Raw genomic sequence first — 15,098 nt, forward strand, 5'->3', positions numbered from 1 at the left:
GCTTATAAATAACTCCTTTAAATAAATTACTCATCTAAGACTCATGAGTAATCCTTTACACAGACCTCAGGATGCACATTGCACACTAACGATCGGTAATAATCGCCCACTTCAGGGCTCCGCCCTACTCGCCTTAAACATATTAATGCTAACTATTCCAATGTTTAGGATCTATTCAACCTTAAACAGAAATTCGTGTTAGATCACTGAAAAAATGTTTCGCCCTCTAAAATTAGGACGTTTCAGATCATATAAATACCGGAATTATTAAGTTACTTAGGCCAAGTCTTGGGATGCGATTTACTAATGAGTATGCCACCACATTTGTGTTGCAATGCGTACAAAGCCAATATAATATTTGGTCATTCCTTTTATCATACCACCGTTTGTAGGGCTCAAGGAGACAGTTTTATTTCGGGAAATCACCTAATCGTTAGGTATTATATTCTTATTAAAAAGTTCTTCAACGTGTCCTGAAAGTTTCAATTCCCCCCTACAACAAAATTGTGAACAACGAAATAAAATCCTGCATTACGATTATAATATGCGTTATATGTTATAGCATATATAGTTAAAAATGAGACGACTAGGTTATTTCTCAGACTTCTGGGACCTCATAATATATTAGCGTATTAATATGAACATATCTTAGAACCCTTTACCAGGTTACGTAGTTTTCTTTCGTTTTGTAAAATGTAACTGTTGAATTTATTTGTTGAATAAATTTGTTGAATTTATTTTAAGTTTGGATGGTAAAGATGAATTTATATTAAACACTAATATATTTTATACAGAACTCGTGCAGTATAGCTTGATCTATGGTATAGCTTAACGCATTTTTACTCAGTACATATTTAACACGGAACTACCTTACTGAAGGTGTACTTCCGCTATAACATTTTTTGTCGCTTAAACCTGGACACGAAACTGAATACTTATAAACGTAAGTCGATCCTGTCATTTAGGAGGGTTAATCAGCACCATTCTTCAAAGGGACGAGAGCGTAATCTTCCAGCGAACGCCTCGCCAAGGAAACACTCTCCCTCGGCCACCCTTTGTAACCCTACACAGTGACAGGACTCCTCTCTGCTCGTTTAATTGAAAGCGCATTCAACGACCTTTGAGCCTTCAACTTTAATTTGTAACTGGCGTGTTGTCAAAGTCAACTGTTCCCCCCCCTCTCTCTTTCTCTGCTCTCGACAGTTTACAATCTTTATCCGCTTTATCGAGCAAGCCGAATAGTCAAATAATGGCGCCTTTATCGTTATAATCCTAGCTGCTGCTCAGTTTTTAACGACTTTGATTATCACAGTTGCAGCTAACGTTGCAGCTAATAACTCCGATCATTTGTAAACACAAAATATTTATAAATGTACGTACGTGGATGTATATTACACAGTGTGTATAAACAAAGTACATTATTTGTGACAGTTGAAAGCAGTTGAAATTGGATGATGTGTCACTTTAATTATTTCACACAAAAAACAGTGTTACGTTACAACTGTTCAATTATGCACTTAAAATGACTTGATTACGGAAAATTTGTAAAGGAACAATGTTTTTGAAGTCCAGAAACATTTGGAAGCAGCTCGGCGCAAGAGAAGTCCTGGAGCGGAGAGCAGTGGTTAATAGAATCATATCAGCTGACTGATCAGCTTCCGGTCGGTTTGACTCTTTCCCGGAAGCTACCTTTACACTCTTTAATGAAGATCATATCGTTTCTTCCTTTCCCAATAACATTACTCCAAGTGTAACCAAAGTTATTGTTTACCATTTAGTTAGCACTGTAAAATTGATTTTTTTATTTCAAGCCGGGAACGATCTTGGGTATATTTAAGTAGACCAGTGTAAATCTTTTAAACATTGCAAGGTTATCATAAGTTTATTGCTTTTTTGTAAAATTGATTTACAAAATGCACTTACTTGTGGCTCCAGAACAATGAATATAAATTAAATAAAAACTAATTGATTTATTAATTGGTTAAATTCCATATATTGTGTGTAATTTTCCCATAAATTTATGTTTTCATACAAAGTATATATTTTCTTAATTCGATATACTTGCAGGTGATCATGAAATTTTAAAGTGGCTTAAAATACCTACGGTATTTACATAGTTATTATTCTTTAAATTTTAAGGTTGAATAATTATTTTATACATCTACTAATTTACCAAAGCTAACGTTATGATAATACGGGAGCATTTCCTGAAATTCGCATTGTTTTATAAACTACCGCGAGGGGAATCGGCTTCATTGTTCAAGAGGGCGGAAAATATGTTGTAGTTATCAGCAGCATAATCTAAACTGTACTTCCATTGTTGCCAACCCTAGAGTGGTAGTGGAGTCAATGCAGGGATTCAGCAGCCTGTCGTCAACGAGTGCTGAGGGACCAGTGACAGCTGCCGGTGTACTGTTGACGCTGCAAATCCATCTTATCATCTACGTTTTATTGGACACTAAATTGAGTAGTAGTCACAAAACCTAGAAACCATATTTACGGTCAAGAACTTAAATAAAGGTCCAGGTAGATTGGTATGACGACATTACAGATGACGTTAATAAGTTTATATATTTTGACCGGTTAAAACCCATTTTTATTGATTCTTGTGAATAAAGTCTATTTGAAGACTGATAAAATGTAGTTTGATAACTAATTATTTCTTTTTGGATAGTCCAGCTCATAAGGAATCATTTATCAAGCGAACTCATCCGAAATATGAATTAAATCCAACTCGATATTATTCAAAACATTTAAAATGTGTTAGGTCCACACCAAACATCATAAAACTGAGCATTATCAGCAAGGAAATTCCGATATCAAGCGCTACGGTGGACATATTGAGCTGAACCAATAAACAGAGTTCTCAACTCGACTTTGGTCCCAAGAGTAGAACTTGAGTTGCGACTGGATATCAACAGAACAAGATTTGTGTAAACCAGATTAACTAAGCAGCGCGGTCTCTCAATCCATCCATCTTCTTCTCTTGTTTTATTCCTTCAGAATAAGTATCGATATCGCTGTGTTACAATCGTGAATCTGGACAAGATCGTCAAGGAAACTCCGATATCCAGCGTTACAGTGGACATATCGAGCTGAGCCAATAAACAGAGTTCTCAACTCGACTTTGGTCCCGAGAGTAGAACTTGAGTTGCGACTGGATATCAACAGAACAAGATTTGTGTAAACCAGATTAACTAAGCAGCGCGGTCTCTCAATCCATCTTCTTCTCTTGTTTTATTCCTTCAGAATAAGTGTCGATATCGTTGTGTTACAATCGTGAATCTGGACAAGATCGTCAAGGAAATTCCAATATCGAGTGTTACAGTGGACATATCGAGCTGAGCCAATAAACAGAGTTCTCAACTCGACTTTGGTCCCGAGAGTAGAACTTGAGTTGCGACTGGATATCAACAGAACAAGATTTGTGTAAACCAGATTAACTAAGCAGCGCGGTCTCTCAATCCATCTTCTTCTCTCGTCTTGTTCCTTCAGAGTAGGCGTCGATATCGCTCTCTTACAGTTATTGATATTTTTTGTTTTCCTTTCCTAACAAAGTTTACTCACATGACTATTATTTTACTTCATCAGTTCCTAATGCAATATTCTATAATAATATATATATATATATATATATATATATATATATATATATCAAGTCTAATAACAATAGGATATAGCTGTTTCAGAACTTGTAATGTTTTACCTTCTATATTAATAGCGGTGGTATCATTCATCTTTAAATATAATTAAAATAAAAATCCATAAATTAGGAAATTAACTGTTACTCTGTTAAGAAATGCGTACGAATTTTGTTTCAATACTATGGACTGTACTTTTATTGCATTTAATTGTGTAATAGACCCAGCTGTTTTAATTCTAATGAGATTGATTAGCTTTCTCAACACAAGAAGTTTTGTAACAAATTAGAAATATTAACATATGTTAAAAACTTGGCAATTTCATTGTATTAGGATTACCTTTCTTCAAACTGGCTGCAAAATAATCCAAGGAACAAAAATCTCTTCTGCGTCGTTTTGTTCAGAAATGGTCTGCAGATTCAAGCATTTAGAGCCACTTAAGAAGGTCATATCCTACTTTTAAGGAGTAATAGATGGAAGACACCATAAACGCAAACCTCTAACGCTGACCGAAAGAAAGGTGTTCTTTCTAATCTTTTTCATTATAGTGTTCAGTGGGAAAATTAAAACAAATCTTATACATATTTATACAACTTGAAAATCCAACAGATGTTAATAAGCGATTCTAGCAAGTAAATTATTATGATTTAATCATAAAAATAGTGAGTACTATTATTATCGTTAAATGAGAGTTAAATTGCTATCACAGATAAAGAATATAACTTCATCTATATATTTTTTTTGTCCGTTGTTTTTAAAGATGTTATACTTTCTCCTTAATAGAACGGGAAACTACTAAAGGTATTACTTAGGAATCTGGCACACATCTTTTTAAATTAAAATTTGGAACACATCACTATTTCTTTCCCACCGATAATTAGTTTCTGAAATCAACAATTTCGGTGTACGATGTAACACTAGGATAGTGCTTCCATGAAAAATTGTCCTCTGAACATCAAGATCCTGAAGTCTTCTAAATTGCTTGTCTAGCTTGAACAAGACAACGGCATTGTTGAGAAAATGTCGCTATCAGAGAAGCCGATCTTAACTGCCGCCCAGTATTGTGGAGCGCCGTTGTTACAGTCTTGTTACTCTCTGCTCAGTTTAGCGGGACATTCATCAGGCCGAGAACCCCGTGGTGCGATCAATAGCACAGATATAGCGGTCGTTGTTATAATACCTTGTAGTCATAATTGAATATAAATAAATGTGTTAAACGTCTTACCTAGCACTGCATAAATTAGTTAGCAATGACAATATCTGATAACGTTTTACATTGATATGTAATTTCCAAAAAAGCTTATGCAATGAATAATACCTGAATTAACTTAAAAAACCTAAATATATTTAACACAAACACCGCGTTACCATTATGTTTCAAATGGTATATATATATATATGTCAAAATAGTTACAGTAAAAAATATTGATATTGTTGTACATGGACTGTATGTATTCTCCAACGATTCGATGATTGCATAACTACATGTTACAAATAATATGTTCTTAGCAGGTATAACTAACGAAAGGTGGTTATCTGTAGTTCAAAACGGTAATTGATAAAAGTTGACCTATAGTACGTGACAATAACTGTCACAATTAGACTATCGGTCTACCCTTCTGTACTAAATCATTTTAACTAACACAATTTGACTATCAAGAGTACGCGATGGTAATTGACAGAAGTTAACTTTCTGTACTATGTTATATTAACTGACAAAATTTTACTATCGGGAGTACATAATGGTAACTGACAAAAGTTGAGTTTGGATTCGAGATGTGGCTTTAAACTGGTTTCATAGCTTTATAACAGGAAGGAAAAACAAGAAAAAATTAATGACATCTTTAGTGACCCACTCATTGTTAGAACAGGGGTGCCGCAAGGTTCAATGACCTCTCCTGCTCTTTTTGTAATTTTTATTCATGACTTACTTTACCTCAATTTTCATGGAAATATCAACTCTTTTGCTGATGACATTGCTCTTTTATACACATACAATTATTTAAATTTAATACATAATTCCATAAATTATGATATTAATTGTTTAGGAAACGGCGCTCTCTCTATAAACCAAATGCAGGTAAATGTTAGTAAGACAAAATCTATAAATTTTGATTCCCCTGGTTTTGACTTACCCTCTCCATTGATATTCCATTCCGCAACCTGCAATACTGAATTGTCTACCTTAGAAAAAGTAAACACCGTTAAATATTTAGGTATATTACTAGATTAAATATTTTCTTTTGAATCGCATGTATTAAATCTACATGGAAAATTAAGATCAGAAATTATAAAATTGTATTTTATAGTAACTAATTTTATATGTGACTTTTGTAATAGATCAATTAATTATTACGAACATTTTATTTTTCACTAATTAATTCAACATTGTAGTACGCCTTGCCATGTTGGGGAGGAACCTATGAATTATTAATAGATAAGTTAAGATCAACCTAAACTTTTTTTCTCAAATCATGTTTAAAAAATCAAAAAGGACAAGTTCCTTTCCATTGTACCAGCAGTTACATATTTTACCAATCCAGCATCATTTACTTTTTAAGGTTTTAAGCTCGTTTTTTATTAGAATGGAAATATAGAAAACATAATGCCTAATCATTTTTATAATACAAGAAGTTCTGAAAATAAGCTCTTAAAACTACCCAAAGGAAATAAAGTCATCTTTCATAATTCCTTTCAATATCGGGGACCAAAATATTTCCCTCAACTTCCACTTTAAATTTAAAATACTAAAAATAACACACATTTCTTTAAAAAATCAGTCGCTTGGCTTTCTTTTCAGCAAGATATAGAATATCTTAACAATGTTTTAGTATAGATACATTCGCTCTTGCAATAGATAGTTAAGAATATTTCTAGAAAAACAAGATATTTATTTAGTATATGAATACTATTCATAATATTTCATATTCAATGAAAGACATACTGTTCACCTATGGTACAGTAAAACCTCAAGTGTTACGGTTAGACCATTATTGAGTTTTGAAATTAATGCTTAGACTCAAAATGACTTTTTTCACTGTTATTGGTAAACCATTTCATTTGTACAACTGGCCACGCTACTGGATGAATTGGTCAGTTTTATTTCTCACACAATCAACTTACTTTTTGTACATGTATTTCAATATGGGAAATAAAATTCATTTATTAATATATTTCAATTTTTGTTGTCTAGTGACAGTTAAAGAACATAACTTGTGATCCCCGGACAGCAATATAGGCCTATTGCAGACGGTCAAGCCAAATTCATACTATAAATTCATCTCCAATTATACCACAAATAATGTATTTTTAGAATTTATTAATATTATACTATATATGTGCCACCTAAGAGCATAGTAGCGTTTTTTGATCCAATTTTGTCAAGGAACAAAACTCCACGCTTCGAGTACAAAAAAACTGAATCATCAGAAATAGATTTTGTTCAAAATTACGACAAAGTTTGTATAATATTTAGGTAATTCAGTAAAAAAAAACTTATATTGCCACCAAATATTAAACGCAAAGCACCTAGTGGTTTGTACTTTTCTCACATAAGTATGTAAAGTTGAAGCATAATAGAGTAGATTTTTCCTATTACAACAATAATATAATTTGTCCGTTTTACAATGCAGCGTGATAGAGAACTGTTTAAACTTTTCCTGTGTTTTATTTTGTTTTAAAGACGTTTGCGGGTACGTGATGAAGCGGAAGGAGATATCTGACACATAGGAAGAAAGAGGAGCCATTTTACCGAAACATTGACACGGTACATCATGTAAAGGGGAAAATGCCCTCCCTACCCCAACTGATCTGCATTTTACCCCTACCCAGGGAGCTGCTAGCGTCGTCATTGTTCGTAATGCGTCCGATAAACTTCTTTGTCCCTTTTGCCGAACCGACCGCTTTTTGAGAAAACTTGCATTTAAATTTAAATAGACAAAATTTATGACATCATTTTGTTTCTATATATATATATATATATATATATATATATATATATATATATATATATATATATATATATATAATCCTTTCAAACTAAATGACATTTGGGTTTCTATAACGCAATATTGCAATTTTTAAAATATGAGTATTTATAATTTGCCTTTGGTATTATACTGTAGAATAAAACCTGTAGGATCAAACAATCTAGTGTGTCGAATCGTATGTCAAATGTTAAAATATTTTCTAGAACAATTACTTTTAAATATATCAAAGCATTAAGACATAGTCTGAGGCTGCAGGTGAAGCCAATACTTTAGTAATATAGAAGGACTGCATGGCCCGCTGGAGTACGAAAAGAGGGAGTCGACCAAACCATTGCCAATATGGCGTTGGGCAGCCAGAGGATGTTATAAGGTTGACTTGCCATAAATTTGCTAAAATAAGGAAATTGCCTTCGGAACTGCCCTGAGAGAAAAGAATTGACTTTGTAGTGATTTCTAGGTTAAAAATTCTTAAAATTGATTTTCAAGGACTGCAAAATAATATAGTAATAATAAATTACCTTCCTGATTATCATTTCTGAAATCCAGTTTTAAATCCCTTTTGGCGTACTATGTTTGCGACTTTATGCCGTCCAAAAATCTATACATTATCAAAATATTTAATCAATAAATAATAGAAATAGTAATAAATCATTGTGAATAAAGGAATAATATAACACTTCAAATAATGGAAAACAGGTAAACAAAAAACATTGTATTTTAAGTATAACTACTACTTTTTAAAGCGGATTAAACAGGTTAGATCCGTTGAAATACGCTGTCCTACATTTCTTTTTAAATATTTGTAACACATTTGTAAAGAAAGGGAAATTTATAATTAGTTTAGTAACAAAACGTGTGATGAGCACGGCATCGCCCGTATTTACCTGTGATGCAAGGCAGGGGTTCCGTGGGAGCGCGTCGCTGTCACATTATACGGCTCACAGCCCAGGCCCGGCTCGGCCCGCTTTCATGGTATGAACACAATTTAATGCATCTGCCGAAAATAATTTCTGAGCTTCATTCTCTCTCTACTTTTGAATCTTTTTCATCTGCAATCTTGTGTTGTTTGAATACTTCCGAAATATCTATTTCTAGGATATTCCTTAAAAATAACAATCAAAAGTGAATATCTTATTTTAAAATTTCGTTCAATCAAGGTCAAAAGGTATGACAGTATGCTGAGAAAAATAGAAAGATAATGAAATAAACAACTTTCCCGAACACATATTTCAGTTAATCTGTTTCCTTTGTTCAATCAACTTATATTACTGTTTCGCTTTTTTTACCTTTCATAACCAAACCCTCACAATACAGTAATGCAATGTCGTTTTCAAGTTTATACTAAGTAGAACTTTTTTCGGGACTGTAGTTATGAGCGAATCCTGTGTCTAATACTTCCTAACCGATGTATGGATCAGGTTAGTTATTGTGAAATCAAGTTTAATGCACTGTTAGCCTCAGTCAGGGTAGAAACTGACAAATTTTGTTTTTAATAATCCTAGTGGAATCTGCTAAGTACTTATCTGTGTCTTAAAGACCTTAGGAGTTATATGGACGTTTTCTATCGCAGTGGTATTTTCAACTATCATACTAAACGTCTTTACAGGAAAACTGTCCAAATTCACTTGAAAATTTATATGACCTCCGTGGAAATCGAACCCGTAAGCTCTCGGTTTGAGAGCCGCAGTCTGACTCCTACGCTACGGTGATAGTCATCATCAGAGCGTAGAGCGTTGATAAGGAGAACCTCACCGGCCCAGGCATCGCTTCCTACAAGGAACGTGTTAACTTCAAGAGATTGTTACTAAGGACCTCAAAAGACTTTAGTGTGATTTTTTTCTATTGTGGCGGTCAATACTGAAGCCACTTTACATTTATTCTACAGTACTCCTCTCTCTGCGCACTTCGAAAAACTGTTGCTAGCCTGTCGGTTAGGAATCATTTTCTGAATGTTGGTTCCGGCGAAAGTTTGCCTACGCTATCTAAAGCTCTCTTCTTTCTTCTATCCACCAGCAGTAAGAAGGTTTGATATTCTTTGTTGATCCCCAAGTCCTCGAAAGGGCAATTCAAATTTCTGTACGTGCCTGCTTTGAAAATACAAGGAATTGCCATAGCCGCTTAGGGTCTTGTAAAAACTTACCTTCTTGTGCTTTCATTCCTCCCTCTCTCACGGGTCAGTATTTGCAGAGCTATCTACTCCATTCAATAAAGAATAAAACCAAAAACTGAATTAGAACTTGTATGGAATGTTCCTATTCTATCATATTACTCGACTTGTTGTTAAAAATCCAACCATATCATAACAGGAATGATATAGTAATAATAAAATACTATTTTAATGTTATTCGCAATGTTAGGTAGCCTAACAATGTCACGTATTGTTAATTTTCGTCTCGGTCACTTGCAGTGGATTTTACTTAATCGCACGATAAATTTACTTAACTTTCGTATTGACTTCCATGGTGGTCGAAAGTTATTTCCTTTTTAAATTCTGAACGGTAAACAAAATATTCCACCCCCACAAGCATAATTTTTTAATATGCCTTCCAATAAAGCTATACAGTTCTCAAGGATTTCACGTGATCAAAGAATAATTCCTTATCTTTAACAACTACTCCGAGATTTGAGTATTCTCCAATACCATGTGTTAAAAGAACTGAGAGAATGCTATAAGTACAGTAGAGCCGAGAACGTGAAAAGTCCGATAGCATTATTACATCCCCTGCTCATGTTACACACCAAATTCACTACTTAACCCTTGCGCTGACGATAGCAACACCCATTATGTCAGAACTTCTAAATGGGCGTCAGTACTCCTTACTATGATGCATTGCCAACTCTGTAACATCTTAAGTTATTGGATCTGTCGTGACCCAACATCTGGCTTTACATTCGCACTCCTCCCCCTTCACTCCAATACCGCCTTCCCTGTACAGCTTCGCTTTTATGTCTTTTAGAAACTACGATGGTTCATCATACCTTGTATCTGATGGAATTTCACGATTCTACGTTCCACCGCAAACCAGGATCGTGGCACGGTGGCACTCATCCTTGCGATTCCCCAAATGCTTAATTTTCGCATGCTAATAGAGAATAGGGAACGAAATCTCAGGGATAAAATTGTACTTATTTATAATAATACAATTTGTGGTAACGTCTTTATTTACTTGCATTACAATAGTCGATTACAAGGCGCGTAAAATACCACGGTCAGAACTTTTACTTTGTAAATGGCTGTTCTTGTATATTTTATTTTAGAAATTGAAAGCGCAAGAGTGAATTGGAATATAAGAAATATACTTTTATGTGAACGTTTACATCAATTTGTAGAGCAATGTATTCTATATACACCTTTTTAGATAGATACTGGAAGCATCAATCTTAGTTCCTATTTTGCGGTTTGTTGTAATCGTCTCACCAGAGGGTAAAACAGGTGAGAGCACCTCGGAGATTCGGAGTTTGAGTTCCTATTTTTATATACTCTTTTAGTACTTTATCAAATAAGATAGGAATCAAAAATCTTAAAATTATATGTTTATAGTAAATATGTACATTTAAGACGTTTATAAATCCTTACAGCTTATTTCTCACAAATTGTTAGTTTATTTAGTTTGGATTATTTAAACGAGACTTAGAAAATCCTGAAATCAGTATTGCAAAACCTCTATTGAGCAAATGTACTTTGAACTGTTTTGCTTCAGCCTCTTACCCAAAGGATCCCTAATCCCCTTTCTATCGATAGGTCTTTTTCTTACATGAAACTCCCCATATCTCGAGTACTGCTCTATTACCTTCTCTGTTCCATCTTTTCATGTTCAGAATAGGACCTTTAAAGAAGTTTATTTAATTTAAATGCTTTCTGTTCTATTATTATTTCTCCGGTATCAAATATTTACTTTGTTATTAGAGCTGTGCACTTATAGCACTGCTTAGTAAAAATGAAAAAGTAATTCAACGCTTGACTAACTATCAAGGAAGTTCTCTGAAGTACTTTACACCGTCAACAGAGCAAGGTAAAGGCATGCCACCTTATCTATTTTCTCCTTTAGTTATCTGTTTCAATGTGATCAATAGGCTCTTGCGTTTTCACTTCCGACAATATACCAGTGCCTTTAATATTATTAAAATGTGTTGGTGACCTTTCCCACTTTAACTAAAGATGAGTTATTCTCAACCAAAATCGTATCAAGTTCTACGATGAATATTGCCTTGTATATAGAAAATATGTAATTTGCATGATGTGCTCGAGTTGACTCGTTTGCCCTACTTATGGCATGTTCATCAAACCCAAAAATAAAGCTTGGGGTTAAAAAGTGGATTATTTCTAAAACAGTCTACTATTTGATTTCAGATCGCTATTCAACCTCAAAAACTGACATTGCGTTTAGCGCAGTAAGTGAAGAATTGCATCATTTCAATTTTGAAAATATTTTAATATTCCATTCTAATAGTTTCATTATATTTTACATGATTTTTATTCAATTTTCCATATAGTACATTATCTTGGTGGACTTTAACATTTTCCTCTTTTTTAGATTTGGAATATTTTTTTAGAATTTGTACATTTTATAACTATTGTCCATATTTTAGGAATTTAAATTTTACTTTTTAGAACTTTGTTTCTTAATTTTTTATTTTATTCTTCTCTTCATCTGTATATGTTTTAAACTTTTATTATCTTTATACTTTTTACATATTTTTGATACTCTATTTCACAAGATTGTACTTCTTCACTTGTATATAAGTATGTGCAGACGTGTAATACTGTACATACTCATATACTCGTACATCACAATCATGGACACATGTCGGTTTACTTATCCATAAAATGAATACCTGTTAACATTCACAATGGACTTCTACGAAATTTTTCTCTGAACTGTGTTTTATTTTGAAAGAGTTTATCTCATGTGACAGCTAAATGAACTATTGAAGTATTTTAATTGAATATTGTTTCATAAGTCGAACCGTAAAAGAAATATATACTCCCCTTTTAATATTTGAATATGCCTGGAACATTTATTTGCCTTGGAATGATGTGGTCCTTATTATTTTGTTTAATTGTCTAACTCAACATTGATGTTTTTCTTCAGAATAAAACCACAAAATATTGGACAATATGAATTCGCAATTTTTCAAGCAATAAATTGGTAATTTCTCGTTCGATTAACAGCATGCCGTAATATAAAAATCTTACACACACCGATTACATCATATATTTTTACTCTAAACAGTATACCAATAATAATTGGTTGGGAGTTACTTGCATTTTATACTAATTTAGCTCTTAAACACCTGATCTTCAAACATACTTTTATTCAGCTTCTTGTTGAATGATATTTTAAATTTACATTATTTCTTATTGAGCTATGCATGAAGTTCAAATGCATGGATTACAGTAGGGGTGGTTTAAAATTTTTTACATATTCAATATTTTATTTCTTACTTTTATCACGTTCACTCGGTTTAAGTTTATTTAGTTAAGTGATTTACTAAAACAAAGTGAAATAAATTCAGCTCGATTTAACGTCGGTCATTGTTCGCTGAAGTTATCATTTTAAATCAAGTGTGACCTTTGGTATCAAGGAGGATAAGCCATGTAATATCGCGAACTTGCAGACACAATAGGGTGTTGAGGGGGTTGCTGGGGGTGGGTGGGGATGAAGACAGGCCTCACGTAGCCACCTGCTAAGTAACACTTAACTGCCAATTGTTTACCCCTTGTAAATCAACAACCCTTTGCTGCACCGACTATTACTCTTTCCTTTATAGCATAGTAAATCACTGACAGGATAATTATGTTTTTTTTATACAATAGCCTTTCTTATTTTCAATATCAATATTAATTCAGTAATAACATTTGGCTGGGTTGATTAATATCGAAAGCCATACGATAGACAAAAAGTAAAATTTTAAAATTGTAATTATTTTAAATTATTCCAATGATTGAATTAGAATTATGAATGTGCATATACTATTCCTAAATAAATAAATAAACACTTACACAAATAACTGTTAATTGAAATAGTGATCATGGGCACAAGGTTTAACCCCAGTGTAAATCTTCTAAGTATATAATAATTACTCCAATTAGTTTTATTAATTCTCACCTTTGTTTATATAAAACTTAAAGGAAAATATAACAGTTAAAGTCATTCATTATAGAAGTATTTATCCGTAAACTATTTTAAGTATATATCTAAAAGAGTTATAATAAATACATTTCGTTTATGTTTGTAGCAAATGGATCCGTAATTTATTAAAAGCTTAATATAGCTGTGATCATTCAATGTTTTATAATATTCCAATATAATTTTTTAATATGTGACTTGTTGTTTTAACAGAAAAATTTGTCAAATGTAAAAAAACATTCCCAAGGAATTAATATGTTCAACTGTTTATAACATTGTATGTGCATTATGAAGAACGTAACCAACTAAGTCTCTTTTTAAATTTAAAATATGTATTTCTATGTGGTATACTGAAATAGTGTAAATATATAATCAAGTTGTTTGTAGTTAATATATTTTTTATTTTTTATACAAACAAGTTCTCTTATGAATAAATGTAACATAACATTTCATCGTATTTGTGATCGTTCCTATATATTTATTTTACCACCATACAGATGGTTCTTACAAGAATGGATTATTCACACGATTTCACTCGTAACATCTTAGATAAACGGTTGACCGAAATAGAGAAGAGAAAGAAGAAATACAAAACCAGAGACGACCGGGAGATTCGGAGGTTGGAAGACACAACAATGTTTTCTCATCCTTTGAGTTGTACAACGAAAGCAGCAGGCCCCAATTATGTCGTACAGTAGGAGGGCGGTCAAAGGTCTAACCCTTATAAATAATGCGGACGCAAAAGAAAGATCGATGCAATGTTTTGGAACACTGGACGTTGCTGGAGGAAGGGGGATCCAGCTGGCTGGTCTCCCCAAAACGACCAATTCTGCCACGTGTCCTCCCCCTTCCCCTCCCTACACATCCAGTTGTATCTCTTTACCTTTAAAGTTTATAAATAGTATGTGTAAAAATTGGTCAGAGATTCAGTTTTGATTATTGTATTGAAAACGCAAATGTTTCATCTTGGTATTTTGAAATAACCACTTAAACTAATATGAAGTTTTTATTTCAGTTGCGAGTACTATTTAGAAAAATGATACTGTTTTAATTGTATGTTTAGTTCAAATGATAATGAAATAGATATACAAACAGCTCTTTGTTAATATTTGAACTGAATTTGAATATCCTGATAGTTTTGTTTTTTATCTACAGTAAAGTAACCATTTTCATCAAACTTTTCTATTTAAAAGTTTATTATTATTTCTATGTAACACTTTGAATTAAAAAACCGATTCAAGAGTGATTCTAAAACGAAAATGTATGTACCTTCTCATTTTACAATGCAGCAATAAAATACATGGAGGGAACTTATTATAGTTTAAACTGACTGAAAG

General features: G+C 33.0%; 1 protein-coding gene across 4 annotated transcripts in view; it reads left to right on the forward strand.

The window, feature by feature from the left end:
- Window positions 1-15,098, forward strand: part of LOC124352764 (nucleolysin TIAR-like) — a 975,428-nt gene that overhangs the window by 918,897 nt on the left and 41,433 nt on the right. The window lies entirely within an intron of this gene.

The sequence above is a fragment of the Homalodisca vitripennis genome, chromosome 1 (genome assembly GCF_021130785.1).
Source record: "Homalodisca vitripennis isolate AUS2020 chromosome 1, UT_GWSS_2.1, whole genome shotgun sequence".
Taxonomy (NCBI): Eukaryota; Metazoa; Arthropoda; class Insecta; order Hemiptera; family Cicadellidae; genus Homalodisca; species Homalodisca vitripennis.